The following is a 12,484-nucleotide window of genomic DNA, read 5'->3' on the forward strand; positions in this document are numbered from 1 at the left end:
ATGCGGGACCCGGCGCGGAGCTCCCCGGGCGGGGGGGCGGCCGCGCGGCCCAACGGCCGTTGCATCAGACGGGGCTCCGGGGCGATCAGCTGATGCCGCCTCAGCCAATCCGCCGCGGCGTGGCCGCGCGCGCGCACGGCGCCGGTTAGAGCAGGTGTCACCCCAACGGACCGCGGTCCAAGCGGGCGGCGGTAGTGCAGTGTGTGCGGGGGGCAAGCGCAAACGCCCAAGCGAGATTACCTGGTAAGTGTTGGTTAAGCTTCACAGTCACGGTAGTGCAGCCTGCACGGTAGATCTCCGCTGTATGTTGAGAACAGTTCACTGTCCTTTTGTGTATGCTTCTGTGGAACCCTCAAGTCCTTCATGTCTCTTAGCAGCAAGCTTCTCGCTTGTTTTTTATTCAACGCACATACACACAAACAGTTACTGGAGGTGTGCATCCTAATACTTGTGAGTGGCTTGAGTCAGGCAGAGGCCTTGTTATCCTAATGTTAAAATGTTAGGTTCAGTATCTGTGCTGTTACCGGTTATAACTAAGTTCTTTGTAGTACTGTCCCAGTGACCAGAAGGTCATAAGGAAGGTTCATGCCCTCAGCTGTGACTTACGATGGCTTCCTCCTCCCTAAGAAGCACAAAATAAAATTGCCAGCAGAAACAGCTAATCTTAGTGACAGGAAGGACTTGAATTCCAATGCCTGTTGTGTTCTGAGGGGTCCTTCAGACCACATCCTATTCCGTTAGTCCAAGAGCAGATAAGTAGCATGACACTGAAAGACCTCATGAGAGCCAAATCAAGGGCAAAATGATGCCTAGGTAAGTGAGCAGTGCGATTTCAGAGATCAGTATTGGACCAGCCTTTGTCTACGGGCAACGAATGAGAGCTTTTTCTGTCAGCAGAGGTTTGACCACTGAAGAGATCATTGATGTTACAAGCAGTTGCAGTTAAGGGGGTACTTAGGTATACTTGGCAAAGGATGTACTTTCACCCTGAAAAGGAAAGGGTCTTAAAGTGTTTGACTTGAAAGTCAGTTTGATTGCTTCACCAGCTGGAAAAGTTATTATAGAAGGAAAAACACTCAGTAGCAGTGACATTGAGGCTTGAATTAGACAAATGACTTCTATAAACATGATCTCCATACATCTGTCTTTTGCAATAAATATTTGAACAATAAGTTGCTTTATCATAATCGTGCTACTGGGAGGCAAAAGGAATCAGTGATTCTGCAATGTGTTCCCTACTTTTATTTATCACATAGAGTCAAGACCTCTTAATCAGGTATCTACAGTGTTCAAGTTCTGAAAAAATGAAGGATTGTTTAGGGGAGCACGTGCTAGCACCTATCCTAACAGAAATTAGCACAATTTAGGTTCTCTACTTACAGAGATGAATTGCATTTTAAGTATACATGAAGAATCCACTAGCAGCATGGAGCATGAATTTCCTGTTAGGTCATTAGGTTATCTTACCTATCAGTTTACAGCCACGGCAAGCGCATAAGGCAATCAGACTCTTCTGTTGTCTGTGGCATGTATTTTAGTCTTACAGATTAAAAGTTCAGTTTCATTGAAGACATAAGGTTCAGCGTAAGAGGTATCTGGATAAACTATTATGGTCTACAGTACAAAGAAAACTAGGCGAATAAGGTTAGTAGTGTGCCCCAATACAAACAGATCTATAGAGTAGACCAGATGACGCTGGAGATCCGATGCCTGTGCTGTATGTATTGCAAGGGACTTTATTGCAGACTAGTTCTTACCTGGACCTGTGAACTGAATGCTCATTAATGACTGTAGTGCATTAAGTGAACGTCTCAAGTACATCTTCTGCTTTGCTTTGATCCATACAGAATCCAGCTTGCATTCTAAGCCTATTTCATGATATAAACCACAGCACAACAGTATGAGTGCAGGTGATCAGAAGATTTACTTCTAAAGTGCATTTGTTGATCTGCTAGTGTAGAGGCTCTGTTAGTGTGCAGTTCTTGCTGGACTTGAGTTTTATAAGCTCTCAAAAGCAAGTACTCTATGCAGATCACTACAACATGACTAATTATAAACATATACATGTACATGCTCATGTCTTACAATCAGCCGCTGACATGGTGTTTTTGGGGTTGTCTAACACTTAGACACTTTATGTCCTCTACTGTTCTAACTGCAACCTCCTGCTCCTGTGTAGGGGAACTCACTCCCAGGTCACCTCTATGTTGCTACCATGGCACCACAGACATTAATATGCACTGAACATCACTTGCTAATTTGCATTTCCTGTTATTCTTTTAGTTATATGCAGCTAAATATCTTCCAGGATTTCAGCATCCTTAAAAATTTTTAAAAAGTGAAAAACTACCCATTTTGAGATCACTGTTTTGAATGCTTCTTCAATTCTACTATCTACTCTTCCATAGAGACCTCAGTAAAGCTCACAAAAAGAATCCTAGCCTTGTATGAAGACAAATGTTCACCCAGCCTTGTAAGTCAAGGTGAAATTTTAAGTGAAGCACAATGTGTAAACACTTTTGTTCTCCATTTTCTTCTTTCAGTGAAGAAAATCTCAAGGCAGGCTAGCTAACGTGCCAGGCTCATGCTTTAACTTCTTCCTAGTTAAAGACTCTTTGTTTAGCATTTCTAGACTATTGAAAGGAAACTTAACTCCTTTGTGGGTGGGTCATTTGTGTCTATGTCCTTTTTTAAAGGAATATCTGTTGAATCTCTGGGCAGCATTATAGTGAGAGCTAATTAGATTGTAAGATGACATTATCCTTTATGTGCCACAGTGGAGTTTATACTCTCCAGCTATTGAGAAACAGGCAGCATAGTCTTCTGTGACTATGGTTGAAGTACATTTGCAGTGGATTTGCTTTTCCTGTGGGATTTGCTCTTTTTTTTCTTTTTTTCAGCAAAGTAAAAATGAGTAGTTTTACAAATTTACTCTTTGTCTTGCTATATGATTGCAACTTTTCAGTACTTTGTAATAGTACTTTTCTATGCAGGCTAGCAGATGAGAATGCTTATGAGGGGTTTTGTTGTTGTTTTTTAAAGGAACTACAGTTGATTTTCTGGACAGCATTGTATTTTGTGAATATCAAATAATAGTTGGGTGAATGGTCTTTGAGAGGTATTTCAAGACCTGAGCAAGGAGATGTCTTTTCTTAAACAGTTGGTTTAAATGAAATGAGTTGTTTACAAGGAATTATGCCACAAGCAGTTGCTGCCAAAGAATAATACATAGTAATGCATACTTGAACTCAGAGGAAACTGGTGAGTACTGCCTCATCACACTGTGCTCATGATGATGTACCTGATATTGCAATTTCTAATATTTAAGGTAGAGTGTATACACTGTGCCAAGGTAAGTGTACTTGGATGTGTGCAGTGTGATTCTTTTGATTCTACCTGAGCAGATATGCAAAAATTAAGCTTTTTTTTTGCAGTGGATGTAAGTGTAATTATTGGAAACATTATAAATTAAAAGCCCACAGGCAAGTACTGAAGAAAAGCCTGCCTATGCCTAAGACAGAAGAGTTTAGAACTGTTCTTAAATATCTGTTTTTTATATATACATGTATATATACAAAAATACAGTTCTGCAGTCAGGTGAAATACCATTGAAGGTAGGAGATGGCCACACATATCAGAGGAAGATTCAACACAGTATCTTTGATAAAGGCAGTCGTTCATCTGTTGTAATTGGGCCCGTTGCTGATGCTATTAAACTTTTTATTTATTTATTACCAATATATTTTCTTAAAATAAGGAAATTTACTTTGTACCGATATAAAGGATAAAAATGGAAAGATAGAGAAAAATGAAAACAAAAATGAAAAGCCCATCTTCATGCCAGCTCTAAAGAACAGTGTACTTAGTTGTACTTTTGCAGATACATTTTTGTATGATGACTGATAATATTATTTTCAGTCTAGTTTTAAGTTTAGGCTTAAGATTTAGGGTGAAATAATTAATTGAACATATTTTGTACTGTGTATTCCACAGTATGTGTCTACATACTTAACAATGGGAAATAGAACTGGACCAGAGACAACCCCTCATTATTTAAAGAAGATATGTGGAACAGAATGTACGTGAATTGGAAGTCTCTTCAATTCTTTCTTTCTGAAAGTTAAACTTTGCATTACTCTGAAAGAAAGACTATGAACTTTCTTGCTGTAATGGAGAAATGTGCAGATTTTACAGCAGAATTTACAGGAGAATTTTACAGGAGAATTTACAGCACTGATGCTTTTATATAGAAGAAGTCCTATTGTGCAAATCAGGAGTTGTGAATATGTAAGTGAAGCAGAAAGTGGTAAGCAGCTTAACTTTTCTTCACATTTAGGACAGATGCATTGTATGTAGCAAAGCTGTTTGACTGTAAAGGTTTTTATTTCTTCATTTCATATGTTTTCTAGTGATTACCAAGGTCAGTGTTAGAGTGAGAAGGGAAGTTAAGTTAACAGGCCTCTGAGGTATGAAAGAGCAGTACTGATCAGGAATATTCTATCCATCCACAGATAATTTGACCCTCTGTAAACCAATGCAAGTGTTCATCTATTGTAGGATACAATCTAACAAGAATGTACGCTTTAGGAAATGGTTTATTTGCTCAAAACACATAATCTATCTATAAATTACCTGAAGTCCTGTTTTAAGATGTTACCAATCCCACTTGGAGATGCCCATCAGCAAATCCTTGAAGAGGCTGGGTACGCAGTATTGTTTAGGAGTATCAGTGAACAATGGAAAGAAGAACTGCTTTCCACAGAGAAATATGAGTCAGCATCTTATTCCTTAAAAATGCACAAACAAAATTTGCACAAATAATTATAAAATCAGAAGATTTAACCCTAAATATAAGTGTATACTAATTGTCCACCTTCTCTTAGATGCTCTTTTAGAAAACAGTCCTGACAGAAGAATTGTTACCAAATAGCTTTTCAATATAAATGGAGGTACCCATGCAACTAACATAGAAGTCACTAGACATACCTCAACTTTCTAGATGATCTTATTAAAATCAGCATTGTGATGGCTTTAATCCCCTAAGTGCATCACCGTGCTACCTCTTCTGAACACCTAGGCAAAGGGATAAGAGGTGGGACAAGAAACATGGACTAGGAGTGGAATAGGTACCTTACCCCAATTTGGTAGTGTTGCTTACACTATGTAAAAAAGCTATGTAATTGTTAATTTGTACTGAAGACTTAATATATGTAGTCTATGAATTGAGTTAGAACAAATCTCTTCTAAATCACTGATCAAAAGTTGATCAGTAATTTAGGAATCTCTCTCTACCTCAAATTTTCTGTAAGACTGAACTAGCAATATTTTCTGTCTTATATGCAGACTGAAAATTCTTCTCAGCAAAGACTACTTCATCATATATTTAAAAATCATATATATGTAATTATATGTCCCTCAGTTATACCTGGGACTTTTGAGGACATCTAAGAGGAAGAAAATACTATGTTTTTTTAAAACAGTTACAGATTCTTTTCTGTAACAACTAGCTGTAATGGGCAGCACTGTAAAATCAAGGAGATGTGAGGTATCTTCTATTGTGAATCTGGTAATAATTACCTGGTTCAGCTACAGTAAGGTATAAGTGATCAAGAGCTAGCAGTAATATGCATCTAATACAGCACTCAGAATACTAGGAGCATCTCATTCAGTAGCAGAGAGGCAATACTGGCTAGCAATGACAGTAGTAACCAAATCCCCATCTCAAAGATTTCACTTAGTCAGTTTATTACCTTGTTTGGCTTTGAGGACTTTGCAGAGACCTGCAGTGCTTTTGTGCTGCCAAGCAAACCCTGAGGTACCTACCATCATCTGCTAGCCTCCTTGCAGGAGGTGCTTATCATTTGCCAGCTCCTCTTCTCTTGATAGGAGTGACTTCTAGCAGAAAGTCATGCTACTGGCTTTTTATTACCTGCCAGATAGTGCGGCAATAACCAGATGTTCTCCATCACTAGCTGGAAGCTGTTGTTCTATCTACTTTTTTAATCTAGTGCTCATCCTCAATATTTCTTTCATACAACTTGTAGAAACTGTGCCCTTTCCAGTACATCTTTCCCTTTGATGCCATGAGCTGTTTAAGCTTCTCATTTCTCTGAACCAAAAATGTTAGGAAGACTCTACAGCTGTTGCTCTCTAGATGGTTCTGTAGAATGTTTTTTTCTGGATATTGATGCTTTTTTTTTTTTTTTTTTTTTTTTTTTTTTGTCCCTGCACATATAGTAAATATTTTGTCAAATCTGATTCATATTCTGGAAAAGCAGAACATGAACAAAATATCCTCAGGTCAGGTTTCTTCATATCTCTGGAGTATCCTTTTTCCTACCTTCTTTTTAGTTAGGCTTATGGCTGTGCTGAGGGACTAAGTCACTTCTTCACTCATTTTTTAGCCTCCTTTTAAAAATTGTTCTTAGACACACAAAGCCACTATGGCTGTAGTAGACAGAAGGGTATTCCTGTAATTTCCTCACTTATTAATCTGCTGTATATCCCTGTTTCCAAAAGTCTCTCTTTAAATATGCTTGCAAAAAATAATAACCGTAACAAGCACCTAAAAATATTAAGTGAGAAGGGAGACAAACACACATATCGATGTGCTACAAATATTGAATTGTTTAGGGAAACAGCCATGAACAACTTTCCTGACTGTTTGTTCACCTCTGCATATTTGTACAGTTTGATGATCATTTAATTGAGATTAATTGTAGAGAAGAGAATGATAATACGCATTAAAGGAGAAAAGTAAAGGAAAAGCAGAAAATCTAGACCAATTTTCAGACAGAAGTCATCTGAGCTCTTAAATGAATCTGCCACAAATGCATGTACGGATAAATGAAAACATTGAAATGACTTTGAACACTCTCACAACCACCTTTTTCTGCATTATGATTCTTGTTATTTTGATAAAAATCAAAATATTTTGAGACAGATATATCTTGGGAATTTATGTGCAAATGAATGAAATAATCACAATCCTTGCTATCCTGAATGACATCACTTGCACAATACATATAAACCACTGCAGAGGACACACACTGGAATAAAAAATGCTAATGGGTATTTGCAAAGGAAAGCTAGTGCTTCATATCCTTGGCAAATGTTTGGCTTCCACAGCTCCTGACCCTAATTCTTAAATTCACTAAGTGAGTGGAATAACTGCAAAACACTTTGCCACTCTTATCCTGTTTATGGAAGGAATATGAATATATATATACCTCACAGATTCATCATGAAGAGAAGGCAATCTAAGCAGATGTGAAGCAGCATTATTACACGGCTTAGCAGTATGGTTACTAGCTAATAAAGTACAATAGAATAAACCAGAAGAGCCTGAATTAGGATGTCTTTGCTGGAAGAAATCTCAGAGATTGTAAATATGATAAATAGGTTACTTTTGAAAGCCTTAAGGGGCCCTTTTCGGAGTATATTATCTGGTAAATCTGAGTAGTTACTCTCATTATAAGACTAACATAGTTAAAGAAATTTTGGCAGTTGCTAGAGATAATTGAAAATGCAATAAGACTTTATTTTTGCCAGAATTTTTATGTGAATGGAGGTGGAAGAAATTATGTTTATGGACATTTTGAAAAAAATATATCCCATTTTCAAGCATCTTCAAGTCTTGCATATACTTATGCACCCATTATTATCTATGAGCAACCCAGATGGCACACCAGGATTCAGAACCCAATTTACACCCTTGAAAGATTCCATATAATTTCAGCAGGTTTAGATGAATCACAAAACTAACCTTTCCTTCTATGTTTTCTAAACCTAAGGAGTGTAGGGTTTGTGAGGTTTTTTGCTTTGTTTTTCTTGCTGGCTTCCTATTATGAGAGATGTCCTTCCTATCAGAGTAAATGATATTTTGAATGTTTACAACACAATTTTGAGAGAGGTATTTTTAAAATTAGGGCATTTCCAGTGAAAACTGAGGAAACTTCACATTCTTCACCTTGTCACTGAAAACATCCAACTGTAACTATTATTGTGGTAAAAGATTCAGTATGGGACAGTCTGTTGCCTGGGAGAGAACTGAATATAGCATAATGTATTCAGATGGAAGAATTACACAAACTTATTTCTTCCTGGGCCAACAGGCCTAATTAAAACCTTATTAATTATTTTCTAATGATATCTCTCCTCTTGGGAATTACTAATCTGTGATGGGGACATGGTGTACTGCAGGTGAATGCAAACTACTAACATTTAGTGTTAGTATAAATTTTAAATGACTGCCTAAATCCCTGTGGTCTGCATAATCTTGATGTAAAAGTAATCTTTTTAAGGTACTTAGGATAATGGGAACACTTAAGTACTATGTTTTTTCCACTTATTTGATATAGTTCTTCTACCCCTCATGAATAAATTAGCATGCCTAAATAACTCCATACTTTTATTAGAATTAATTTATAAAGTTTTCTGATTCAACTAAACATCCAAATGTGTGTCCAGTTATGCCATCGTTAGCGGAGCTGAAGTGAATATTTGACCCTTTTTCTTCTGAATGAGAAAGATACAGGATCAAGCCTGGGCTCATGCAACTTATTTATTCAAGCCCAGTGTTTTGGCATCATTAAAACGTTTAGACCAATGTAGTAGATTGTAGTTTCTGTGCTACAACCAATATATGATAGATATTTGAGTAATATTATTCTTCCCTCAGTAGCACAAACAAATATTCTTAAGTTTTCACTGATATGCCAGTAAGTTGAAAGGGAAAAGAAATAAAGCAAAACAAAGCAAATAAAGCGAAACAAAGCAAAACAAAAAGCAGCTTGAAATGAAAGTGTGCATGCAAATGAAAATATGTGATAGTGGCAGGAAATGATTGCATCCCAAGTCTTCTACCTTTTCTTCATACTTTACATTATTCTCTGTAATTATAGCAATGGATTGATTAATTTTCACTAAAAGAGAATACTCACCTCCCCAGTATTATTAGGTTGAACAGATATACCATGTGGAGATTGTTACCATTTGCTAATTTTCAGTTAATTTATTAAGATCTGCTCTCATTTTTTAATTTTCAGTAATCAGTGCCACTCTGTTATGAAAGCACCTCTGTCGTCTAGACAGTTCATACTCATTTATGTGATAAATAATGGATAAATACTTAGTGTGCCATTAGCCGTTAATGCAGTGGATTGATTCCCTGCAGCAGATACTCTCCATCCTTGTTTTAGCACTTATGCCACCTGTCTCTTGCACTTACTGTGTGATGCTTCAGTAGCAGGGAGTGGGGTTCCCTGATCATTCTTAATTTAGCTCATTTTTATCACACATAAACAAGCTGACAGAAGATAAAGCTCATCTTTCTGATATGACAGAGAGATGCGCAAATCGAAAGGTACTACTGCTACCTTTGTGACTGCTATTACTACTCTCTCCTGTAGCTTTAGCAACATACAGATTGCTTATAGGTAACCAGACGGAATGAGTAGAACTTGTTTCTTTTCTCAAACTTCCATTTTAATATAATGCCACTCTTTTGGCCAAGTGATTAGGACAAACAGAAGTTACTTAAAATCTCTGTTCGCATTGCCTTCAGGTGTAGGAACAGGGATTCAAAGTGAAGTTGTTGGCTTTCCACTCTCTATTTTACAACAATAGGTATCTGTAAAAGTAGAGGAAAAGGAGAAGAGGTACCAGGGACATACTACCTCATTAAAGCAGTAATGTGTGTGGTGGGCATCTCTTTGGTCTATCTCTCCAAGACTGATCAAACTCACACTGAGTAAATGGCAATGAGCCTTTTTTTTCTCCACTGGGATTAAGTCTGGGCTTCTAGAAAGAGAATCCTGCTCACTGGAGTGCATGCTCCCTTTCTTTGCCTCTCTCCATCACACACACACATACAGGCGTATGCACACACTTAATATCTAAGAGAATGTAAACACTTTAATTAAATGCATGCCAATTATATCTAGTTGACAGGTATGAAAACTACTGTATTTTCTATTTCAAATATAATTACCCTATTTTATATGGATAGCAAAAATACTAAAATCATAACATGTGCCAGAAGTACATAAGGAGGGATACCAAAAGACAAGGATATTTAGATAGATATTTAGACTACTTCTTTCTGAAGTCTTCAGAAATGTCTTTTTTTTCCCTTTGCCATTGAAACCTTCAATCAAATGCATTTATGCATGTGTAAACATAGAACAAGAAGTGTAACTATAAACACAAAAATTCTAGGAGTGGCTTGGAAAGGATGCTCAAGCTGATAGTAAAAAGCTCTCTAAATACATTGAAAACAGGAATAAGGTATCAGTGGGACGGACCACTTGATGAACAAAGGTGTAAAAGGGACACTCAAGGTTGATAAGGACATAGCAGAGAAGCTCAGTGAATTCTTTACATGAATCTTTACTGCTGGAGATGTTCGGGAATAGGAGATGGATCAGAAGAGCCAGATAAATTTGAATTAAGTATTAAACCAAATAGACAAATTAGATATCAGTAAGTCTCCAGGACAGGATGGCATTCCAACCAAAATTTTAACTGAAACGTGAAATTGCAGAACTGCTGGCTGAGGTGTCTACCGATCAATAGAAATGGCCACTGTGCCAGGTTGCACATGTAACTTAATGGGCTCTAAAAGGGATCTGGTGAACTACAGACCAATGAATCTGACTTCCATTCCTGATAGTAAAGTATTTTTAATTGAAAATAGGAAAATATGGAAAAATGTGCTATTTTTACACATCTGATACAAAGATAATCAAACAAGAAATGCTGCAGAAGGGTGCTCCGTTGGGGGGGGGTGTGTGTGAATTAGATGGCTTAGAGCAGGAGATGAAATAGATGGGATGAGGAACATACAGTTCTTAGCCTGGCTAAGGACAGTGGATGTTACAGCTACGAACAATGTTTTTCTGTATGACCTAGCAGTGTGTTTCAGTGTTGTCAGGGACATGGTAGTTGACTGATGTGATTGCTCTTACTCTATATGCCCTTTAAGTTTTTGACCCATGACAAAGTGTTATGTATGGCACAGTGATATGTCAGGGAAAGAATGTGCATAGCAGATCTATGACTATCTGTGTGTAGATAAAAGCTTGTGATTGTAACAAAGCTCATTATATGTTGATTCTTCAACAATGTTTATGATAGATTTGATACAAATACTTGTATACAGTTCACTGAAATAAAATTCTTCTGTTTTAGATTTTAGCAGTCTAACAAATGATGTATTAGTTCCTTACATCCTGCCTTTATGTTTACTGTCTGGTGTTCCTAAACTGCTTCTTACTGTTGACAGCACATCACATTTCATATTTTCATAGGGATGACAGTATTCAAGTCCTGTTTTGCACATTTCCCCCTGTTCCTGGTGTTCAAAGGGAGAGGGCTGTGGTTACAACTGGATAACTAATTAACTGTATGTCTGTAAGGGGAAATAGGAATAACTGAAATGTGAAAAATCCTTTTTATTTGATCTGAAACACTATATTCTAGGAAAGGAGGGTGAGGAAAGCAAAGAAAACGATGAGCATAAGCAACTGGAAGATGAGCTCTTCCCCCTGAATAATCCAGTGGTCAAAGCAAGCACGAAGTATTTGAGAAAGTTTGCTTCAGTTCTTCCCACTAGCAGAAGAGACTGGAATCTGTAGCTCCCACTTCTTACACTTTTCAGCAGGCTAAAGGATATATATGGGTGGGGTAGAGATCTTTTAATTATTTTTGCTGATTGTATATTTTGTATAATTAATAAAATATTCTCTGTTTTAAAGCTAAAAGTCTCCATGTTTCATCTCTGAAGCACAATGAAAGCTCATTGTGACCCTCACTGATGATTATTTGTTTTATGCAAAGGGATCACTGTCAAAAACAGAAAATCTATCTTATATCTATCTGACAGCCTGGCCATTAAAGCTTTCACATAAAGATAATGGGAGAGCTAGTTTGAATCTGCTCTCTAACATGTTCATGTATATCAATGACTTTTTAGCTTGGTAGTTAGGTTACTCTCTCAGGCAGAGAACTGAACTTATGTTACTCATATCTTGAGTAAGCATTTTAGCCTTAAAGTTATTAACTAAAAAAGAGTAAGAAAAGGGAAGAAGGATGCAGGGAAGAATGTTCTTCCTGTGGCAGTTCCATGAATACAGTGCTCCCCCCTTTCCAAAAGTACCTTTCAGTCAAAATCATTCAAATTTTTGAATAAATACTTGCAAATAATTTTAGGACAATTGAAAACATATTTCTTGAATTTGTTACTCCCTTTTCACTTGTTTAATTCTACATTGACACAGCTGACTGATTTTCCCCCTGGACAGAGCACGTCTTTAAACAATAGCTCTACAGAGAACAGAGCAAAAGCTCATTTATGTCTTAGTATACCAAAGCCAAGAACAATGCAGTATGACCAGAGATTTCAGGAGGACTCCAGCACTTACAGCTAGGGTTCAATTTTCAAAGCATGTGAACAGTCAGGTTAGTGTAAATGTATAACAGAAGT

General features: G+C 37.2%; 1 long non-coding RNA gene across 1 annotated transcript; it reads left to right on the forward strand.

Annotated features, from left to right (window-relative positions):
- Positions 1 to 143: 143 nt before the first annotated feature.
- LOC134138592 (uncharacterized) lies at positions 144 to 11,755 on the forward strand. The gene is made up of 2 exons (XR_009957936.1): positions 144 to 243; positions 11,482 to 11,755. It is a non-coding gene; the product is annotated as an uncharacterized LOC134138592 (long non-coding RNA).
- The last annotated feature ends 729 nt before the right edge of the window (positions 11,756 to 12,484 follow it).

The sequence above is a fragment of the Rhea pennata genome, chromosome 3 (assembly GCF_028389875.1).
Source record: "Rhea pennata isolate bPtePen1 chromosome 3, bPtePen1.pri, whole genome shotgun sequence".
Taxonomy (NCBI): Eukaryota; Metazoa; Chordata; class Aves; order Rheiformes; family Rheidae; genus Rhea; species Rhea pennata.